Here is a 23,735-nt window from a genome sequence, read left to right as displayed (position 1 = left end):
AACGCAGAGGCGTGTTACTTGTCAGAGAGTCAACAAAAAGGTAATGAGGCAAACTTCAACGGGGGCGGGGGGTAAGAAAATAGCCTATAGACCTTTTGAAAGAGTTCAGGTGGATTATGCTGAGCTTCCAAATGTCAGTAAGTGGAAGTATCTGTTAGTAGTAGTAGATCAACTAATTCACTGGGTAGAAGCTTACCCAGCTTTAAGGGCCACGGCCAAATTTGTAATTAAAATACTATTAGAACAAATTATTCCCCGATTTGGGGTTATTCGAGCCAGTGATTCTGATCAAGGCTCCCATTTTACCTCTAGTGTCATCAAAGGGGTAACACAAGCCATGGGTATTTCCTGAGAACACCATACCCCCTTAGCACCCTCAGAGCTCTGTGAAGGTAGAAAAGAAGGACCAAACTATAAAACAGCATTTAACCAAATTAATGACTGAAACCAGAATGTCCTGGAAAAAATGTTTACCTTTAGCATTGCTTAATATAAGAACACTTCCTAATGCAGATACTGGGCTATCAGCATACGAAATGCTTTATGGAATGTCATATTCCCAGGAGATACCCCAAACATCAGTAATAGTTGAAGATATGACTATTCAGAAAATATATCCAAACAATTAGACAACATGTATTAGAGTTGAGAGAAAAGGAATATTGGCTCAATCTACCCCTCTAGGATTTAGCATACATAAAATAAAACCAAGTGATTGAGTGCTGGTTAAAAGCTGCAAAGAGGAGACCTTATCTTCTAAATGGGAAGGCCCATTTTTAACCCCTTAACCACTGATACAGCCATCTGGACTGCAGAGAAAGGCTGGACCCACACATCACGCTTAAAGGACCAGTGGGACCACCAACAGAGGCACCGGCCGAGCTTCAGTGGAAAATCTCATCTGCTCCTAGAGAACTGAAAATAAGACTTAAAAAGGATTGATGCATGTTTCAGAAACTCTTGTACCTGAGGTTTCAGAATCAAAACCTTCCAAGGAAAGTGAAATGTCCTACCCAAAACTGTAAATGTTTTCCCTGGGGTTGTTTCAGGTGCATTGAGTGTCAGAAATTGTGGTATACAAACTTGGTGGGGGCAAGGATCCCTAGTACCCTTTGCTGGAGTTGTAGGGATGAGATAGAGAAAGAGACAGATAGAACACTAAGGGCTGCAGTAGAGAAAGGATACATCAAAGTAGGTGATAAGGATTGGTGGGAGACCTGGTTGCACGGGACACGGGCTGAGATCGATCTGCAGGAAGAAGCAAAAGCAAAATTGGAAAGAATTGAGTGTGATTACAACAATTGGATACCAGATGGATACCAAATTGAAATAAGGGAGTGGCACAGAGCTAAGCTTCACTGGGCCTGGCAACAATTCACAGGTAAGAATAAATAGAGGGCAAGACCAGATTGACCTCTGCCTTTGCCACCAAGAAGATGAAATTCCCAACTGTTGGCAGGAACCCAATAGGTTGGAGGGGTGGAAAGGCATGTCATACTGGACCTCTCATTATATACCTGATCATGTGTGTAAGCACTGCCGTGGCAATTGACAATTGTCACCCGTGTCACCAGGCGGTGAAATGGAGAGGAGTCACAACGGTATCCTTTGTTGGTCACACCCATATAAACAAAGGTGGTTATGATGAAAGTCAGTTAAGGGTTTGTGAAGAGCAAGGAAGAGAATTTTGGATGGCAAGGAATTTAGGAGCAAGAGGAGGAGCTGGCTGTAATTACCAGACACATCCAAGAAGAGAAGAATATATATGTTTTACCAAAGCAAGTATGTGGGGATACACTGATGGGGGAGGAGTTTAATATGGGGAGAATTTAGTGCAGAAAGCAGTAGAAGGGTTGAAAACCCACTCTGAATCTAAAGTTGCTTCCCCAAATTTGTATGAGAAATTAAAGAAACAGCTGCCAGAGTTAGACCTTTCCACTTTTGGAGAATTTTTTTATGGATTTAATGCAATGAATTGTAATAGAATTAAATATTTCCAAGTGCTGGATTTGTGGTGGGACCCAAATGACAGGGCAATAGCCTTAGAGAGGAGAAGGGTTAGAAGTAGCACAAATTTTAAAGTAGAAGCGAACAGGAATTACAAAACCTGAAGAGCGGACAGAAGGATGGGTATTGACAAATGTAGTGATAGGCCAAGAATGCATAGCCAAGAAAGGGAAAGCTTTTGGGACAAAGGTAGGGGAAACCCCTTGCAGGAAAATGTATACCACAAATTTCTCTAAAATCGGTGGTAGCCACAAAACCCTGAAGGATATTTAAGTAACAAACAAATGCCTGTTCAACAATAGAATTCTATCCTTCAAGCTCCATGGTGAGACCAGTTGTTTGGAGGGGGGGCTTGGTGGAAGAAAATAGTATTTATAATATTGTGTTCATTGACTGGACTGTTGTTTTTACCTTGCTTAATTCCATGCTTTGTTCAGCTTATCCACTCTGTAATACAAGGTATGCAGGTCGCTGTGATGCCTGTAGACCCTGAACTAGCTACAGGGGAATTTGGCCATTTTGGGAAAACATCTAAAATATCCAAAATAATGAAATTGAAGAAAAAGGACAAAGAAGGAAAAGTTTCTGAAGTTTTGGCCAGATTCGAAACCCAGACACGAATAAGTAAGATAAATAAAAATTTATACAAGCAGAGTGGGGACTGTGAAATACAAAGTTATGTTTCGTGTCAGGGAAATGAAGAAAATCTGTGTAATTGTAGTTGTGGAACACAGCAATGGGACGGTTATAAAAGATGAGTTCTAATAAACAGCTGAGGAAAGCATAGAAGGAAGTTTTTGAATAAATCTTTTGCTTGCAATTATCTATTATAAGTCTCAAGCTATTCTGCAATGTGTCCTTTAATTATAACTTTAGAAGCTTGCTTTGTATTAAAGAATTTTAAACTGTAGTTTTAGAGTGCAAAAAGGTTTTTTTTAGACAAAAGAAGGAAATAAGGAGGGGGCTCAGGCCTCACACAAGCTGGGAAAACATCCTGGACATGAAGATATGACTTCAGCTCACTGATTTATGGCTCCTGGAGAGAGAAACTGGACATCACTATTGGAGATTGAAGGACTTGAAAATAGAGATGGGACCCCCACATCTGGAAGCCAGATCCCACCACCTGGAAAAACATATCCTGGAAGTACATCCTGGAGTACTGAAATATCGGAATAGATCACAATGGTCTATAGAATTATACAGGACAATCTATAGATTTATGGCTGTTAGGTATTGAATTGTGACGTTAAAACTAGAAATGGAAACTGCTGAGAAAGTTTATGAATATGTATGAATATAGCAAATAAAATACCAGCAAGCCCAGCAATGGGTGTGCAGTTGGAAGGGAAAACCCCTACCACTGTACCCAGCGCTGCCTTTTTGCTCACACTTTACCATGTTAATTAATTATTATTAAATTGCTGCTTGATATATTGGCCGTGTCAAGCGTCTTATTTTTAACAATTTGGTGGAGAATGCGGGCACCTCCAATCCATTGAGGGAGGCCCCTGATCTCGGGGAGGCGCCCCACCTTGCAGGCTTTTGCCTCAGGTGGCCCTGAGTGACTGGGGAATCTTTCAGGGAGAAGGAGATCCTCGAGGTAAATTGTGAGCAAAGGAACTGTGAGCTCCCGGATAAAGCTGCAGTGAAATTCACCTGTAATAACTCGTGCACAGAGACCCAGGTGAGAAAAGGAGGCTGTAAGTATCGCTTGGTTAGGTGGGCTAAGAACGGGTACACACGTGTGAGAGTGTGAGTGGTGTGTGTGTGAGACGTGGTCTGACCACGAAGTGATTGTGGAGTTCTTCTAACCTTGGTTCCGTGTCTCCGCGAGGGGAGCGGCAGGGGAAGGAACGAAGCGAGTGTTGGTAAAGGGAATTCTTTCATATAAAAAGGTCGGGGGCGGGATGCGGCAATAGTTGGGGAGGATTTCTTCACAGTAAATCAGAGGCGGGAAGCGGTATTGGTTGAAGGGACTTTTTATTAAAGAAATCCTAGACAAGTGAGAAAATAGGAAGGCCTTTCATTACTGAAGTCAGAAAGAGTGTGGTCGAGGCAAGTGAGGGAATACCCGTTCCTTAGGGTGGGTCAATGCCAAGGCAAGGACCCAGGGGTTGGTATAAACCAATAGGCAAATAGAAGTACTAAAGGTACTGGGAAAGGAGGGAGCTTTTTACCACAGGACAGTCCCCTGGGGTTAATGTTAAAATTTTAGGATGAATGTAAATCCAGGAAAGGAAAAAGTAAAGAGAAAATGATGAAATACTGTATGATGGAATGGACTAAAGAAATGACACGACCTGATAATTTGTACTGGCCAATGTACGGGTCGTCTGAGGGGTGGATCTGTCAGGCCCTGAATGCCTGTGTAAATAAAAAGGATCCAATTAACCAAGAAGAGAGCGATTATGCTGCTTTATGGCACAAGTCCTGGCCTTCTCCCCTGTATGCTTTAAAAACCAAAAAGGAGAAGAATCCATGAGGCCACTTACACAACCTCCCCCCTTATCTACCACAACCAGCTGCCCCGCCAGAGGTGCCTAACCCAGCACCCCAAGCCCCTATGGCACCGCTTGCACCTCAAGCCCCTGTGGCTCTGCCTCGTCCTCGAGATTCACCACCTGCACATAGAAGCAGGGAGACAGTTCGGGCAGAAAGGCGCAAGGACAGTGATGATGAGAGCAAAAGGGACCAGTTGTATCCATTAAGGAAGGTACTGATAGTAAGATACCACGGGGGGAGTGGAGGGGACAGCTATTAGATATGTATCAGTACCACTGACCACTGGGGATGTGAGAGCCCTTAAAAAGGAAATGGGGATGTCTGATAAACTAGATCAGTTCCTGGGGCCCAAGAAGCCACAGTTAAGCTATTAAACTTCTTAGAGAAAAAGGGTTTGAAAGCTTCAATGTCCAAGTTGCAATTTGTAGAAGCACAAATGAAGTATTTGGGTCATTAGTTAAGTAAAAGAACAAAGAAACTGGACCCCGAATGAGTATCGGGCATACTTGCCTTACCTTCTCCCAGAACAAAGGGAGAGATAAGACAGCTGGTAAAGCTATTAAAGTATTGTAGGCAGTAGATAAAAAAGTATAGTCAAAAAGCAAAATTTTTATATCAGAAGTTAACTGGAGAACAGATTCATGATTTTGTAGAGTTAATTGAATTACAAACTAAAGTAAGACCAGATTTAACTGAAATAAAAAAAAATAAAATTATCTGAAGGGGAGAAATATTTCATCAATAGCTTCTCCAAAGTATTAGAAAGGAAGCAGAGGTCAGGATATGCAATTGTAAAGGGAGGAAACATGTTGATAGTAGAAAGGAAAAGGTTAAGTTCCAGCTGGCCCGCACAAGCCCGGGAGTTATATGCGTTATACCAGGCTTTAGAACTGTTAAAAGACAAAGTGGAGACTATTTATACAAAGTATACTTTTAGAATTGTACACACTTTTAGGAAGATTTGGAAAGAGAGAAGTTTGATCAATACCCAAAGAAAATGGTTGATCTATCAAGAATTAATACTTAAAGTGCTTGTATCATTAAAAAGACCAGAAAAAAAAATAGCTGTTACACATGTAAAAGGTCACCAAAGAAGCACAAGCTATTTAGCAAGAGGAAATGACATAGCTGACCAAGCTGCAAAAAGAGGCAGCTTTTGAATTGAAAGAAACAATTCAGTTGAATATTATAACAAAAGTTCAAAGAGAAGTCAAAAAAAATTTTATAGCTCCCAAGAAGCTATAAAGAAATTAGATACTAAGAAAGAACAAAGAAAAGGAGTACTCTTAGATAGGTAGGAAATTTTGTCCAAAGCCTATGCACAAAAGATTTTGAGCCAATTACATCAGCATACTCATTGAAGAACCAGAGTCTTGTGTGATCATTTTTTTAAAATATAATGGGTGTATTGGGATTTTTTTGAAATAGCAAAGCAAGTAACGCAGAGGCGTGTTACTTGTCAGAGAGTCAACAAAAAGGTAATGAGGCAAACTTCAACGGGGGGGGGGCGGTAAGAAAATAGCCTATAGACCTTTGGAAAGAGTTCAGGTGGATTATGCTGAACTTCCAAATGTCAGTAAGTGGAAGTATCTGTTAGTAGTAGTAGATCAACTAATTCACTGGGTAGAAGCTTACCCAGCTTTAAGGGCCACAGCCAAATTTGTAATTAAAATACTATTAGAACAAATTATTCCCCGATTTGGGGTTATTCGAGCCAGTGATTCTGATCAAGGCTCCCATTTTACCTCTAGTGTCATCAAAGGGGTAACACAAGCCATGGGTATTTCCTGAGAATACCATACCCCCTTGGCACCCTCAGAGCTCTGTGAAGGTAGAAAAGAAGGACCAAACTATAAAACAGCATTTAACCAAATTAATGACTGAAACCAGAATGTCCTGGAAAAAATGTTTACCTTTAGCATTGCTTAATATAAGAACACTTCCTAATGCAGATACTGGGCTATCAGCATACGAAATGCTTTATGGAATGTCATATTCCCAGGAGATACCCCAAACATCAGTAATAGTTGAAGATATGACTATTCAGAAATATATCCAAACAATTAGACAACATGTATTAGAGTTGAGAGAAAAGGAATATTGGCTCAATCTACCCCTCTAGGATTTAGCATACATAAAATAAAACCAAGTGATTGAGTGCTGGTTAAAAGCTGCAAAGAGGAGACCTTATCTTCTAAATGGGAAGGCCCATATTTAACCCCTTAACCACTGATACAGCCATCTGGACTGCAGAGAAAGGCTGGACCCACACATCACGATTAAAGGACCAGTGGGACCACCAACAGAGGCACCGGCCGAGCTTCAGTGGAAAATCTCATCTGCTCCTAGAGAACTGAAAATAAGACTTAAAAAGGATTGATGCATGTTTCAGAAACTCTTGTACCTGAGGTTTCAGAATCAAAACCTTCCAAGGAAAGTGAAATGTCCTACCCAAAACTGTAAATGTTTTCCCTGGGGTTGTTTCAGGTGCATTGAGTGTCAGAAATTGTGGTATACAAACTTGGTGGGGGCAAGGATCCCTAGTACCCTTTGCTGGAGTTGTAGGGATGAGATAGAGAAAGAGACAGGTAGAACACTAAGGGCTGCAGTAGAGAAAGGATACATCAAAGTAGGTGATAAGGATTGGTGGGAGACCTGGTTGCACGGGACACGGGCTGAGATCGATCTGCAGGAAGAAGCAAAAGCAAAATTGGAAAGAATTGAGTGTGATTACAACAATTGGATACCAGATGGATACCAAATTGAAATAAGGGAGTGGCACAGAGCTAAGCTTCACTGGGCCTGGCAACAATTCACAGGTAAGAATAAATAGAGGGCAAGACCAGATTGACCTCTGCCTTTGCCACCAAGAAGATGAAATTCCCAACTGTTGGCAGGAACCCGATAGGTTGGAGGGGTGGAAAGACATGTCATACTGGACCTCTCATTATATACCTGATCATGTGTGTAAGCATTGCCACGGCAATTGACAATTGTCACCCGTGTCACCAGGCGGTGAAATGGAGAGGAGTCACAACGGTATCCTTTGTTGGTCACACCCATATAAACAAAGGTGGTCATGATGAAAGTCAGTTAAGGGTTTGTGAAGAGCAAGGAAGAGAATTTTGGATGGCAAGGAATTTAGGAGCAAGAGGAGGAGCTGGCTGTAATTACCAGACATGTCCAAGAAGAGAAGAATATAGATGTTTTACCAAAGCAAGTATGTGGGGATACACTGATGGGGGAGGAGTTCAATATGGGGAGAATTTAGTGCAGAAAGCAGTAGAAGGGTTGAAAACCCACTCTGAATCTAAAGTTGCTTCCCCAAATTTGTATGAGAAATTAAAGAAACAGCTGCCAGAGTTAGACCTTTCCACTTTTAGAGAATTTGTTTATGGATTTAATGCAATGAATTGTAATAGAATTAAATATTTCCAAGTGCTGGATTTGTGGTGGGACCCAAATGACAGGGCAATAGCCTCAGAGAGGAGAAGGGTTAGAAGTAGCACAAATTTTAAAGTAGAAGCGAACAGGAATTACAAAACCTGAAGAACGGACAGAAGGATGGGTATTGACAAATGTAGTGATAGGCCAAGAATGCATAGCCAAGAAAGGGAAAGCTTTTGGGACAAAGGTAGGGGAAACCCCTTGCAGGAAAATGTATACCACAAATTTCTCTAAAATCGGTGGTAGCCACAAAACCCAAAAGGATATTTAAGTAACAAACAAATGCCTGTTCAACAGTAGAATTCTATCCTTCAAGCTCCATGGTGAGACCAGTTGTTTGGAAGAGGGGCTTGGTGGAAGAAAATAGTATTTATAATATTGTGTTCATTGACTGGATTGTTGTTTTTACCTTGCTTAATTCCATGCTTTGTTCGGCTTATCCACTCTGTAATACAAGGTATGCAGGTCGCTGTGATGCCAGTAGACCCTGAACTAGCTACAGGGAAATTTGGCCATTTTGGGAAAACATCTAAAATATCCAAAATAATGAAATTGAAGAAAAAGGACAAAGAAGGAAAAGTTTCTGAAGTTTTGGCCAGATTCGAAACCCAGACACGAATAAGTAAGATAAATAAAAATTTATACAAGCAGAGTGGGGACTGTGAAATACAAAGTTATGTTTCGTGTCAGGGAAATGAAGAAAATCTGTGTAATCATAGTAGTGGAACACAGCCATGGGACAGTTATAAAGATGAGTTCTAATAAACAGCTGAGGAAAGCATGGAAGGAAGTTTTTGAATAAATCTTTTGCTTGCAATTATCTATTATAAGTCTCAAGCTATTCTGCAATAAGTGTCCTTTAATTATAACTTTAGAAGCTTGCTTTGTATTAAAGAATTTTAAACTGTAGTTTTAGAGTGCAAAAAGGTTTTTTTTAGACAAAAGAAGGAAATAAGGAGGGGGCTCAGGCTTCACACAAGGTGGGAAAACATCCTGGACATGAAGATATGACTTCAGCTCACTGATTTATGGCTCCTGGAGAGAGAAACTGGACATCACTATTGGAGATTGAAGGACTTGAAAATAGAGATGGGGGACCCCACATCTGGAAGCCAGATCCCACCACCTGGAAAAACATATCCTGGAAGTACATCCTGGAGTATTGAAATATCAGAATAGATCACAATGGTCTATAGAATTATACAGGACAATCTATAGATTTATGGCTGTTAGGTATTGAATTGTGATGTTAAAACTAGAAATGGAAACTGCTGAGAAAGCTTATGAATATGTATGAATATAGCAAATAAAATATCATCAAATCCAGCAATGGGTGTGCAGTTGGAAGGGAAAACCCCTACCACTGTACCCAGCGCTGCCTTTTTGCTCACACTTTACCATGTTAATTAATTAATTATTAAATTGCTGCTTGATATATTGGCCGTGTCAAGCATCTTATTTTTAACAGGGGGAGCCCCCAGGAGCCCTCGGGGATGGGCGGGGGGCTCGGGGCTCCCCCCAGGGCAGACCCGGCCGTGCCGTCCCCCTGCCCCCCGAGCCCAAACTCCGCTCCCGGGGGTGCCTGGCTACCAGGGGTGACACAGGGGGGTGGAAGTGGGGAGCGCTGGGCGCTGCGGGGGCAGCTGCAAGCCAGAGGTGTTTCCCATTGCTTTTTCTCTCTGACACCGCTTTCCTATTTCTCTACCACACACTTCTTGTTCAATGAGAGAAACGAAGCACACTCCTCTTAAACTGTTAAGCGTTTTAATAAATGATAATAAGGATGCACAGTGTCCCCAAGCCCCCTACCCATCCCTGGCGGGGTCTCCCCACCCAAACGCCGGTGCTGCAGCGGCCGCGGTCCGGGGAAATGGGGGGAAGGGGGGTCGTGCTGTTATGAATGGGAAAAAAAAAAAAAAAAACAAAAAAAACAAAAAAAAAAAAACCAACCCAAAACAACCACCCCACAACTGACCCTCTCCTGGCTAGAGTAACACCCCCCACACCCCAGACAATCTGAGCAGGGAGAGCTGCCCTGAAGGAAAGTTGCCTGGCAACTTTTCCCTACCTAATTGAAATGTGAAAAGAAGCTGCCCACACCTAGATAGCCCTATTGTCCTTTGTAACTACCTCATTTAGCAAGAGTAACTTTGGCTATGACCAGGACAAATGCATATGCATTTGGATATGCAGATAGGGCAGGGCCGCCCCCGTGGATCCTGGGAGGTTTTTTTGGGGGATACTGCACCCCGGGACAGGAAGCTGGATTCGTCAGAAGAGAATGGGATAGTGCCCTGGCTGAGCGGGGAGTGGGTGCACCTCCTGGCCTGGTTTGAAGATTGGCCATGACCTGTGAGGAGCCTGAATGGAATGGGAACCGGCCAGCTGAGCTGACTGATGCAGAGAATGGGAAACTCTTGAAACTTTTCCCTGAGGGCAAAGAGCTGACTGCCAGTGCTCTGCCTTCTGATGGTTGACCAGAGAGAACTGCCAGCTGTTTCTATGGGAACAAGGACTCAGCATCCACTGGGACAGCACCTGCTCCTTCAGATGGCTGCAGTAGTGTGGAAAACTCCGTTCGGACTTTGCAATCCTGCTGATGATTTTAATAATGAGCTGATCACTTTAATAAAGAGCTGAATATTAATAAAGGCATAAGCCCTGTTCTTTTCAATTGGGGACTCGTCCGGGATAGCCACGCCCACAAAGGACCACCCCCGAAGAAGACGATCATCTGCTTCGAGGGATCCTTGGGAATCGCTGGCTACTCCTGGACCTTGGCATCAGCGTGGGACCAAGCAGCACAGAAGAACGCAGGATCGGCCCTGGGATCAGCGCTGGATCGGCCCTGGGATCATCGTGAGACCAAGCAAAGCAGAAGAACGCCAGATGGGTGAGATAAATCCGTGGCGGAAATGGGAGGCGAGTGAATGAGTGCTTGAGTGAGATGGGGGCCAGCAGCTCGGACCCCCAGAGCGAAAGTGGACCCCCTAGTATCGCGTTTCCGGTCTCCCGAGAGGGTGCCGGCCGAGAACGGGCGGGAAGCGAATGGCATAGAAGAGTGACTGAGGCGCCTCCTTGGGGGAGGGCCCCATCGAGCGTGCAAAGGCTCAAAGGCTCTTGAGGTGTGAGGTAAGATCCTCGGCAGGGCAGGTGAGAGGTCCCTGGCAGGGCTGCTCCAGAAGGGAATTGAAAGAGGATCCCTGGCACGGCAAGATGCCCCATCAGGCAGACGAGGAAAGATCCCCGGCAGAGCAGGTGCAAGGTAATGTCCCCGGCATGGCAAAACAAGATGCCCCAGTAGGCAGGTGAGAAAAAGTCCCTGGCAGGGCAGGTAGAAAGTCTCGGGCAGGGCAGGATGCCCTGACAGGCAGGCAAGGAAGATCCCTAATAGGGCAAGTGGGAAGTCCCTGGCAGGATAGGGCATGATGTCCCAGGAGGCAGGTGGGCTGTCCCCAAGAGAGTTTAAACATATCCGGGCAAGCAAGTAAGATATCATTAGCAAGCAGGAAAGCAGGCATAAAGGTGAGGAAACAGACAAGAAAGCAGACAGGCAAGCAAGAAGGAAAGCAAGATTTATGAGCAAAAAAAGGCAAACTAAAAGAGCAGCCAGATAAACAAAAAGGGAGGCAAAGGGGACTCGGCCGGAGTTCGGGTGTGAGGCTCGGCAGGACGTTCGACCTCACCCCGGCAGGGAGTTCGAGTCTCCTAAGCCTAGGGGGCAAGGGGGGCTTGGCCGGAGTTCAGGTGTGAGGCTCGGCCGGACGTTCGACCTCAGCCTGGCAGGGAGTTCAAGCCTCCTAAGCCTTGTAGGAAAGGGAGGCGAAGGGGACTCGGCCGGAGTTCGGGTGTGAGGCTCGGCAGGACGTTCGACCTCACCCCGGCAGGGAGTTCGAGTCTCCTAAGCCTAGGGGGCAAAGGGGGCTTGGCCGGAGTTCAGGTGTGAGGCTCGGCAGGACGTTCGACCTCAGCCTGGCAGGGAGTTCAAGCCTCCTAAGCCTTGTGAAGTTAGAGAGTTCAAACAAGACTCAGCAGGGGTCCAAGCCTAGAAAGCCTAGAAAGAAGTTCAGACTTAAGTCGAAAAGTTAAGAGAGATACCCTTAGCAGAAAACAATGGGTGTGATTCATAGTTGTAAGTGTCATAGCCAAGAGAGAATTTTAAAAAGAGACAGACGAAAAAGTGTAAAAAGTGGGTTGCCAAGAAATTATATTCTGACCCTTTAAAGTTCAGCAAAGAGATTCAGAATGTTTAGTTGTGAGAGATCAGACAACCTTTAGTTATCTTAAAGTTTAGATTGCCAATCAGAATATTCCAGTTTAGATTGAAGCATTGTTAAAGTACTTCGTTTTTCCTTTTATTTTAAGGCCTAAAAACTGAGATGATGTTATAGTGAACAAGCAGACCCTTCCAAAAGGACAGTAAAGAAGATTCTTCCTAACATCCCCCTAGAACAATTGTCAGACCAATAATATCCTTAAAAGACCACAAAGAGTCCAGATAAAGTTAAGATGACATATTATAGTAAAAGAATATAGCTGAGATTAAAATTACAAAGAGTAGTCATAGTGTAAGACCTGAATTCAGTAAATGTGTAACCACTTAAACCAACATCTCTAAGCCCAAGAAGACCCTGATGTAAAACCACTATCTTATGCAGCCTGCTGGCTAGAAAACTATAAGTAATGAAAATGTGAAAAGATGCAAACTCTCCCTCCTACCCCAGCTGTACCTCCAGTCTCTTCCTTAACCTCTCCAACAGTTCCCCTTCACCAATTGTGATACCCTCACTTCCCCACTTGGGAGTGGGAACCACCCCTGCCCAGTGTTTCTCTTGGCCTGTCTCCACTACTGCTCCCTCTACCTGGTGTTTTAGAGGAAGAGACAGATTACAACACCCAATCCAAAGCACCAAGAACAGAGGAGGTCTTTCCCCTTAGAAAAGTTCCTATAGATTAATTAAAAAGATTAAAATTTATAAATGCACCTTTGACAGCCCCTGAAGCCCAAGACTCTAAGAAAGAGAGAGGGTTTAGTAGAAGACCCCATTGGAATGTCTAACCAGCTAGACCAGCTTCCGAGGCCAAATAGTTATTTCTAGAGAGAGTTAAACTCTATTCTAATAGTTCTGTTCACTCCAGAAGAAGCCCGGATAGTCCAGATAGCAAAAAAAAAAAAAAAAAAAAAAAAAAAAATATATATATATATAGACTGTGACACCCAAGAGACCATAAGATGCCCTTAATAGACACCAGCTAAAATTCAGACCAAAAAAAAAAAAAAAAAAAAAAAAAAGCAAAGCATGAGAGACTATAGATCCCTGATAGTGAGAATCAAAGTCTACGGTCTACCTCTCAAAACTACTAGACCCAGTAGTTAAGAGATAACCAACTTGCCTGCAAACAGTTGCAGTAACAGCTACCCTAATAAAAGAAGTCTAAAAGGTTGATCCTGCAAAAGAAAAATTGCTAAGCCAGAAGACTTAACACTAGTTGACTGACTCTAAAATAATGAACACAAGTGACTTAGAATTAATCACCCTATGCAGTTTCTCGCTAGAGAACCCCTAGCCAATCTAGAACACGATTCAAAGTAAGAAGAAAATTAGTAATTGCAGACAAAGAGAAAGCAGAAGTGCTTTATGCTTTGTTTTGCTGCTGTCTTTAGTGAGAAGACAGCTTGTCTTCAAGACAGTGGTCATACTGAGTCAGTAGATATTTTTAAAGAACAGAATAGTCCTCCTGTTATCAAAAACAAAGTAGTCAGAGAAGTAGTAATTTGCTTGAATGCCCACTCACATGAAATCCATCCCAAAGAGATAAGAGAGCTAACTGATAAGTTTGCAAAGCCACTCTATCATCTACCAACAGTCTCAACTCACTAGTGAAGTTCTAGATGACTGAGAGCTAGCCAATGTAATTCCCATTCATAAAGAGTAGAGAAGAGCCTAGTAATTATATGCCAGTTAGCCTGACCAAAGTACTGAGTAGGATGATAAAGCAGTTTATACTGAGAGCTATTGTGCAGCACTGATGAGATAAACAGAGTATCAGACCCAGCCAGCATGAGCTTAAGAGAAGTAAGTAGTGTTCGACCCCACTAGCCTCCTTCTCTGACCAGGTGACCTGCCTGGTAGATACATGAAAAGTTGTTTATGTTGTCTATTCAGACTTCAGCAAAGTCTTTGACACTGTTTCCCACAGCTTATACAAGAACACTCTTTGCTAAGTTAAGAACTGGCTAGATACCCAAGCCCAGAGGGTAGTAACGAATAGTGCTGCATCCAGCAGGCAACCAGCCACCAGTGGTGTCCCTCAAAAGTCTGTGCTGAAGCCAGTTCTATTTATTATATTTATTAATAACACAGATGAAAGTATTGAGTCCTTCATTAGTAAATTTACAGATGACACTAAGCTGAGAGCACGTGTCCATCTGTTAGAGTGTAAGAAGACTCTGTAGAGAAACCTAAAATGATTAGATAGATAAGCAAAATCCAAGAAGATAACGTTTAATAAGTCCAAATCCCAGGTGTTGCATTTTAGCCACAATAACCCCCTGCAACCTTACAAGCTGAAGGTAGTGTGGCTGGACAGTACCCAAGGAGAAAGAGACCTGAAAGTGCTAGTTGACAACCAACTAAATATGAGCCAGCAGTATGCCCGGATGGCCAAAGCCAACAGTATCGTGGGCTGTATTGAGAATAGTGTGGCCAGCAGGAGCAGAAAGGTCATCCTTTCCTTGCACATAGCATTGGTGAGGCCACGCCTCGAGTATTGTGTCCAATTCTGAGCCACTCAGTTTAAAAAAGACATTAAGATGCTTGAGCGTGTCAAAAGAAAGCAACAAAGCTAGTGAGAAGCTTAGAACACCAGCCCTATAAATACTAGCTGGAAGAGCTGAAGTTGTTTGGCCTAGAGAAAAAGAGATTCAGAAATAACCTTATCACTCTACAACTCCCTGAAAGGTAGTTATAGTAAGGTGAGAGTTAGTCTCGTTCTTCAAGCAGCAACTGATAGAACGAGAAGACACAGTCTTAAGTGGTGCCAAAAAAAAATTTCTGCCTAGAGAAGTAGTAAAGTCACCATGCCTAGATGTGTGTAAGAAGGGACTGGATGTAGCACTTAGTGACATCGTTTAGTTAGAGTTAGACTTGATCCTAGAGGTCTCTTCCAGCCTAGTGATTCTGTAAGTCTGTAATTCTGAAACTTTCAAGAAAAAAATATGGAAGTCCCTTCCAGGTGTCGCTCACCACACATACCGCAGTGCGAACTCCAGAAAGAAGTCAGACCCACGTTACTGGAATTACAGGACCAGTACGGCCCGCTGATGCCGGACTAGGCCCAACAGGACCACCTGCCACCTCTTCTACGCAGACAGCAATCGAGAGACCAGGAGACCTAAAATTAACTGTCAAGAAAAGGCCAAAGCAGTATCTACTAAGAGAACGCCCAGTAGGAGACTGTAAATTGATGAGGTCTTCAGCCCAGTCAGAGAAATAAAGGGGGGATTTGTTATGAACAAGTTTCCCGGTCCTGGAGGGGCCTGGGCTGTCCCTGTCCTTGCCCCCCATAGCGAGACAGCTGCACCATCCCCCCAGAGGAAAACACAGAGCACCCATTAGCATATTAAAAGAGCTCTGAGCTCTCAGAATGCAACCTCCCACTCCTCCCAATTTGTGCCGTCACCCAGCCTTTTAGAAAAGTGGGGTTTTTCCTTTTTGCAGAGAACCCCATAGCTGGGGTGAGGCTGCTGTCCCTGGAAAGCGGCTGACCCCCTCCCAGCTAGAGGTTATCCCCACACCCCAGCAAGTTTGAGGACGGAGGGAAGCTGCCCCGAAGGAAAGTTGCCGGACAGCATTTTCCTACCTCATTAAAATGTGAAAAGAAGCAGCCCATGCCTAGATAGCCCTGTCATTGTTCTCTGTAACTACCTCCTTCAGCAGGAATACCTCTGCTGCGACCAGGACAAATGCATATGCATTTGTATATGCAAATAAAACCAACCCTGTGAATCCTGGGAGGGCTTTTTTGAGAGGAACTGCACCCCAAGATGGGAAGCTAGATGCATCAGAGGAGAATTAGAGGGTGTCCTGGCCGAGCAAGAAGTGGACGCACCCCCGGCCTGGTTTGAAGACTCACCATGACCTATGAGGAGTCTGAATAAAATGGGAACCGGGGTCTCAGGGTTGTAGTTTTCCTGAGATTCTCCTTGGGGTTGGTGTTCCCCAAGGTAATAAGGGTCTCCCAAGGTTGCTGTTCCCTGGGAGTTTCCCCTGGGTTGCTGTTCCCAGAGGTAATAAGGTTTTCTGTCTTCTCTTTGCCCTAAGTGTTACACACCAGAGGTAGAGACGACAAGCTGAGTCCGCCAGTGCACATTTCCAAGGTTATTTATTCTACATTATCTCAGTCCTTTTTCAACTCTGCCAGGCACTTCCCTGGCAGGGTACCTTATCTTAGTTCTTTCTCAGCTCTGCAAGGTGTCCCCAGCAGAGCAGGACACGCGGCAGACTGGGCGGATCAGAGAGCCCCGTACCTTATGTACAGTCCCCTTGACCCAACCACTGTCCGAGACGTATTTTTTATTTACAAAATTTTACCAATACCTATTACCTATACTAACATGTCAGTTCTACTCTAAACCAATCTCTAAAACCCAACTCAGCACAAGATGGGGGACGAGAACAAGAACAAGGAAGACAGGGGCCACTCCCCAATTCCTCCATCTTGTCTCTTCAGCCCCATATGCTAAGAATCCTAATTTCTATATTTATATTCTACAACAAACCATCCACTACTTATTTCAAATTCTTAGGATTTGTGATTCTTCCTGCATGTGAGTGTTCACTCCCATGGACAGGAATTAGAGTCAGTGTCCTCCTGGGACCTGTGTGGGTCTAACTGACCCCCCTGTACAGATCCCAGACCCCCCTGTCCAGTCTCCAAACCCTCCAGGGCGGCCAGAGGGATGTTCTAGACTCCGACACCGGGGAACTCAAGTGACTGAGACAGAGAATGGGAAAGTCTTGTTTTTCCCTGAGGGAAAAGAGTGGACATCTGCTATGCTGGACTCCAGTGACAGATCCCTCACCACTCTACCCTCTAATGGTTGACCAGAGAGAGCTTCTAGCTGTTCCTGTGGAGACAAGGACTTGGCACCTACTGCGGGCAGCTGAGCGAAGAACTGCAACAACACCTGCTCCTTTGGACTCTGCAATCCTGCTGATGACTTTAATAAAGAGCTGATCACTTTAATAAAGAGCTGAATATTAATAAAGGCATATGCCCTGTTCTTTTCATCATTAACTTGTGCGACTTTAAAACTAACCTGAAAAAAAAAAAAGAAAAAAAAAGAAAAAAAAAGTAAAAAAACAAGTTTGGTAAATTAATGTCTCTTAAGTTCTTAACAGGAAAGGGGAAGCAGAGGATGGCACCCCTGCTGAGAAGACTGCAGAAAGCTCTTCTTTTATGTTTTCAGTCTTTTAAACTGTTCTTGATGAACTCTAAACAAATAGTTACAGCCTTTGAGTGAGAACTTAACGCAGAACTGCTTCTCTCCTTCTCTTGTTTAGTTTGTCATCAAACCTAGGTTGAATGCAAATGTGTTGAATGTGAGATACTGTAGTACTGTGCATCTCATAAAAGATGAGGTATTTGCTATCAATGTGATCCATCAAGATGCATCAGAAATAATGCACAAATTCAACTATTAATGTGTGTATATAAGTTTAATCCACCTGAACAATTAGAGCACAGTAGCTTACTGCCACTGAGAATAAGGATATATGATGATTTCCTGACTATCATGATATTTACTGAGAATTGTTTCTAGTGCTCAGATATAGCCTGTTAAACTTACATGCTTTTGACAAAGATTGTGATCACCAGTTTGATTTTTAGTTCAAAAGACATTTCCCTGGAAATATTTGGGCTGGTGAATAGGCATGCATCCTATTTCTACACAACCCTTGCAAATTTCAATGGAAATCAAAACTTTACATGATGCACAAAAATTGCTGGGAACAATAAATTGGGTCCGTCCCATGCTTGGGATTTCAAATGCAGATTTAGAGTCATTGTTTGCCCTCCTGGGAAGAGAGCCCAACCTCTTATCACCCAGACAGCTTAAACAGAGAAGCACAAATTGCGCTTCAAAAGGCAGCTGATGCTATCTCTCAGAGGCAATCAGCCAGGTGGGCTCCTGAACTGCCCTTGTGGCTAATCATTCTAAATCCCAACAAACAGCCTTATGCCTTAATATTTCAGTGGGACTCAGAAAAACCAGACCCTCTGCTAATTATCAAATGGGTCTTTTTGCCTAACAATATGCCCAAGATTATTCCCATGCAAGATGAACTTATGGCCATGCTGATTGTCAAGGCTCGTCAAAGACTGACCTCTTTGGCTGGGAAAGATTTTGATCGTATCTATCTACCTCTCACAATGTTTTATTTGAACTGGTTGCTACAGATGTCTGAAAAATTGCAAATTGCTTTAACAAATTACCCAGGGCAGATATCTATCCATCCGCCTAAACACAAATTACTGTGTTTTAATTTAATCCCCAAGCCAAAGAGAAGTGAGAAGAGTCCTTTGCAAGCTATGACAATATTCACAGATGGGTCTGGGAAAACCCATAAATCAGTGATTGTATGGAGGGACCCTGAAACTGGAACTTGGCAATCTGATATTGCTGTTGTTGAAGGGTCTCCACAAATAGTGGAGTTAGCTGCCGTGGTCAGAGTGTTTCAGAAATTCAGCACACCTTTTAATCTGATTACTGACTCCGCATATGTTTCAGGGATTGTACAGAGAGCAGAGAATTCTGTTGTGAAAAATGTTAAAAATTATATTCTTTTTTCCTGGTTAAAACTGCTGGTCTCCCTGTTAGACAAAATTACAGCTCCTTACTTTGTGATGCATATCAGGTCACATTCCAGTCTACCCAGCTTTCTCACTGAAGGTAACACCCAGGCAGACTTGTTAACCTTATCAGTGCAGCATGTTTTGCCTAACAAAATAGAGCAAGCTGAACTGAGTCACTCCTTTTTTCACCGAAATGCTGGAGCTTTGGTAAGACTTTTCGAATTAACTCCAGCACAAGCCTCTAATATAATTTCTATATGCCCTGACTGTCAGCGTTGCTCCCTTCCTAATGTGAACACAGGGGTCAAGCCGAGAGGTCTACAGAGCCTACAAATTTGGCAGACAGATGTGACACACATTCCTGAATTCAGCCACTTGAAATTTGTGCATGCTTCTGTCGATACCTTTTCAGGTGCTCTGTTTGCCTCAGCTCACACGGGAGAGACAGGGAAAGACACCTGCCGTCATTTCGCTGCTGCCTTTGCCACCTTAGGAATTCTGCAACAGATTAAGGCAGATAATGGACCCGCATACATTTCCTGTAGAGTTGCAAACTTCTTCTCCTTATGGGGTATCACCCACAAAAGAGGGATACCTCACTAACCTACAGGACAGTCAGTTATAGAACACGCCCATGGCTCTCTGAAACGTCTTCTGTTACAAAAAAAGGGGGGAGCCAGGGACACTCCTGCTGAAAGATTATGCAAAGCCCTGTATGTTTTTAATTTCTTGAATTGTTCAATGACGGACTTAAATCCCCTCAAATTATTGAACTTGCTACTGTTGTCGGAGCTTTTCAAAATTTTTCTGTTCCTTTTAATCTAGTAACAGATTCAGTTTATGTTCCAAGAATCATGAAGCCTAAGCCCTGAAAGAAAGTGTAAAACCTGCAAACAGAGGATAGATTTGAATAGTTGAATAAACTCCTATAAGCTAAAGACTCCATAAATAGATTAGAAATTTAGTTAAAACAAGCTTATATGTATTAAGCATTATATTATGTATTGTTATAATCATTCCTTATATTTTACAATGTATTTAAACTAAAAGTAGAATCTGGATCTTGGCTAGATAACCTGTTTAGTGGCTGGGGTTTGACCCCTTGGCTACAAGATTTTCTTAGGATAGGAATGCATGTAATGATTTTAATAATAATTGTATTAGTTATCATACTTGCTTGCTTCAGTGTGTGCAGAGATTAATTGATAAAGCCATCAAGGGGGTGTTCTTGGTTAATACAGAAGGGGGAGATCTGGGAATACACAAGACAGAGTCAAACAGACTTGATTAGCATAGCTAGTTTGATAACCAAAATGCCATGGCAGGAACAAACAGAACTGGGAAAATTACAGAACATGGGATTACACCTGCTTAAGGGAAGAGAGAAGATTCAATCAACTTCTGCAAGCAAAGAATTGTTGTAAAATGCATGAGCTTTCTGTGTGGTTTTTAACCTGATTATTGTAGTAGAAATTATTAACCTGTTTGAAATAGTATGTAAGTTTTTGGGAAACCTGAGTAAAATGGAATTCCGATCATCGAATCAGTCTCCCTGTCTCTCATCAATCACTAATAGGGCAGGATGTCCGCACTGTCTGGGACACCCAGGGACAGGCAGTGTCCTGCAGGCACGGCAGCCCTGGGAAGGGGATGGAGGGAGGAGGGTGGGAAAGCAAAGCAAGACCCTGCCATGCCTTGGATCTCTGATGGTGAAGCAGCACAGGGTGGTCAAGAGCAGCCCAGAGGGCCTGGGGTTCCTGCAGCTCACCCAGCACTTACCTGAGTATAGAGAGAAGCCTCCAGGGTCATAACGTCCTCCTCTGGAGGAAGACAGAGGACACTCCGAAAGCAGGAGCTCATCAGCTGTGTGCTGTCCTGCAGCACCGACACCACAGAGCTGCAAAGAGAGAGGGCCCAGCTGCACACTGGTGATGGGAGCGGCGTCTCAGGGCCACGGGGTGCTGGGCTGGAGTCCCTGAGAGGGATAAGCAGGTACCTGAGAGCAGTGATGGCCGAGAAGGCGAGCAGCCGCACCTCCGTGCGCATCTGGTTCTGGGGCTCCTCGTTCAGCAGCTCCTGTCAAGCACAGCTGGGCTGGGACCTGGCAGCTCCTCACCCTGCAAGCACTGCCCTCTTCCCCGGGGGTTCTCTGCCCCCTTCCCCAGAGCACCAGGTGCCCCTCACCTTGATCTTCTCTGCCAGTTTGTGTCTGCAGCAGAAGAGCTCCAGGCCTAGCAATGAGCCACGTTCCGTGGCACTTCTGCACGGGGTGCAGACGCTCTCGAGGAACTTCAGCTTGGTGTCCTTCATCTGGCAGCCAGGGGACAGAGAGACAATGGGGTGTCTGAGGGGGGGACACATGGCCAGCAGGACCAGAGCCCTGCGGGAGCAGCAGGGCACAGCCACCATCCAACGGGCTGCGGTTACCGGGCAAGAGAGGCTGACAAAGGTCTGGATGAATGCCATGGCCTCCTGTTTCTCTTCATACACAGGCAACCCACTGGCATCTAACAGAGAGGAGGGAGGGCTACAGAGGATCTGGCAACAGCCGAGAGCAGGGGAAGATCTGCCCTCCTCCTAGGCCTGTGCCTGTTCTGCTGGCACAGCCTTCCCATGCGGATCCTGGCTGGAGGGTGCCCAGCAGAGGAGCTGCCGTGCTGGAGAACAGTGTGGAGGGCAAAGCCCCCGTGCCCTGGGCTGAGGAATGCGCTGGCAGGGGGACAGGAAAGGTGCAGCGCCCCGTGGCATCCCTGCCTCCTGCCAGCCCAGCTGCTGCTCACTGCCCTGGCCCTGGAGCGGGAGCTGGGGCCCCTCTGCTCAGCCCCTCCTTGGCAGAGGCATTCAGCCCTGAGCAGCCTCGGCACTGAGGCATCACAGCCACCCTCGGGCTCCCAGCTGCTGTGTGCCAGGGGAAAGAGATCCCAGCATTGTGCAGGGTACGATCCCAGCTGTTGTATTTCTCTGGGGAACGGTTTTTGCCCTCAAAAGACCCCTGGAGTCTGTAACCATGTAGTTTAACCCTTCCTCCCCTTTCTGACCCTACTGGCTGAGTTCCAACAATCTCTTCCTTGGCAGGAGTCTAGATAAGGCCCTGCTCTTCCTCATTCGTTCTCTTTCGCCCCTGGAAACTGTTATAAATAGGGCCAGGAGACCTTCTGCTCCAACACAACGCCTTTATTAATCAGCTCTTTTAAAGGGGCGCTCGAGGGCTGCGCACACGAGGGCTGCACACGCCACCGCCGCTCCCACAGAGACGCCGCTCCAGAGGAGGAGTCTTCGGTCCTGCTGCTGGTGCTGCAGAGCCGGGGCTTCCATCCTCGCGAGAGTGCGCAAAGAGCCTCCCTTTGGCTCATTTGGTCTAGGGGTGTCTCGGTCTTGGAGCATTCTGTATTGAGGGCGAGGAAGCAGGCAACTCCGCCTGGTGACTCTGGCTGGTGGCTGAGGGGTTGGCCGACCCAATGGTGTCACTTGTGGGCTCCAGTCCGGTGCTGGTCAGTCGTTCTGGGGAGTTCTCCTCCCCAGCTGGACTTCCTGGTGGAGCAGTGCACCTCGGGAGCCTCTGTGTCTTTGCATTGTGGGCTGGGTCGGCAATAGTTTGATGGGCAGCCCAGGAGCAGCAGGACCAAGGCAACAGCAGCCACGTTCCTGGGCGGAGCCAGCAACTGCTCCACAGGCTGAAGAGGCGGAGCAGCAGCAGCGAAGGTGGTGTCTCTGGTTCGATGGGCAGGTGGGCAGCAGCGGAGGTGGCACACAACAGGGACAGGGGAGAAACAGCAGGGAAACAGGAACTGGGGTCACAGAACTCCTACTGTAAAACAACTTAGAACAAACTGGTTACAAACAGGTAAGTCATAGTTCCAGTATTTTTAACTCTTTTTAACTATTACTACTCTTCATCTGGGGGGGGGGGGGGGTGGTATTCATTTCAGAAACCATTGAGAATAAATGTCTTGGACTACATCTGGGGGTTAGAGCCTCTTTTGGAATCTTTTGCCTTGTCCCTGAGATGTTCCTCCAAAGCCCTCTAGGATCTGAGCCAGCCTAGGAACTCTGGGGGGCTGCAGGGGAAAATTTCACCCAGCCCAGCAGGGCCCCTCACTCACCCGCCTGCAGGGGCTGCACCATTGTCACCTTGTAGGGCTGCACTGGGGAGCTGCTTTCCTGGCGATCCCCGTCCTCCTGCCAGGCCACCCTGGGCTGCCTCGGGGGTTTCTTCTCCATCCTTCAGTAGAAAGGAAAAGGCTGGAAGTGGAGAAGGGGGAAATGGGAATCTTTGGGAAAAAACCTGAGCACCACAGGCAGCTGAGGAAGCAGGGAAGGTCTCAAGCTTTTGAGCAGAGACTCCTCTCCAGCTCTGTGTTCCTGTCCTGTCCTGCTGGACACTGAGCACAGGGGCTGCAGTGGGGTGTCACAAAGGGCTCCTCTGTGACACAGCCCCTGTCCCCACTGTGACACAGCCCCTGTCCCCAGCAACAGCTCCCAGCAATTGTTTACAGGGAACCTGCCCCCAGCAACAGGGCCCAGTGACCACTGCTCCAAGATGGGTCCCAGACAGCTCCCGGGTGGGTTCCTGGTGCTGGAGGGGCAGCAGAGACAAAAAAAGCTGGTTCCAAAGGGGCTTCACTGCTCCTTGTGAAAAACAAAGCTCACTCTTTAGAATTTTTTAGTTTAAAAACAGGGTAAAAGAAGGGCAGTATTTCCAGCTCTGGGGGGCTTTTGACGCATGGCCAAAGAGCACTAAAAAACCCTTAAAATCATGTTCTCCATATACTGTTATATTGCTGGGGTTACATAAATATTTGTTAGCTTATACATCATTTAAACAGTCCCCAGAACCTTGGATATTGCAGGGGCTCTTCGTGTTCAGGTTTCCCATCCTGACTCACCTGTGTGACATCCTGAGATCAAATTAATCA

General features: G+C 45.1%; 1 pseudogene; it reads right to left on the bottom strand.

Moving 5' to 3' along the window:
* LOC134562209 (serine/threonine-protein kinase pim-2-like) overlaps positions 1–23,040 on the bottom strand; it is a 35,332-nt pseudogene extending 12,292 nt beyond the window's left edge.
* Between the last annotated feature and the right edge of the window lie 695 nt (positions 23,041–23,735).

The sequence above is a fragment of the Prinia subflava genome, chromosome 26 (assembly GCF_021018805.1).
Source record: "Prinia subflava isolate CZ2003 ecotype Zambia chromosome 26, Cam_Psub_1.2, whole genome shotgun sequence".
In the NCBI taxonomy this organism is placed as follows: domain Eukaryota; kingdom Metazoa; phylum Chordata; class Aves; order Passeriformes; family Cisticolidae; genus Prinia; species Prinia subflava.
This window is presented reverse-complemented; position numbering and strand designations above follow the sequence as displayed.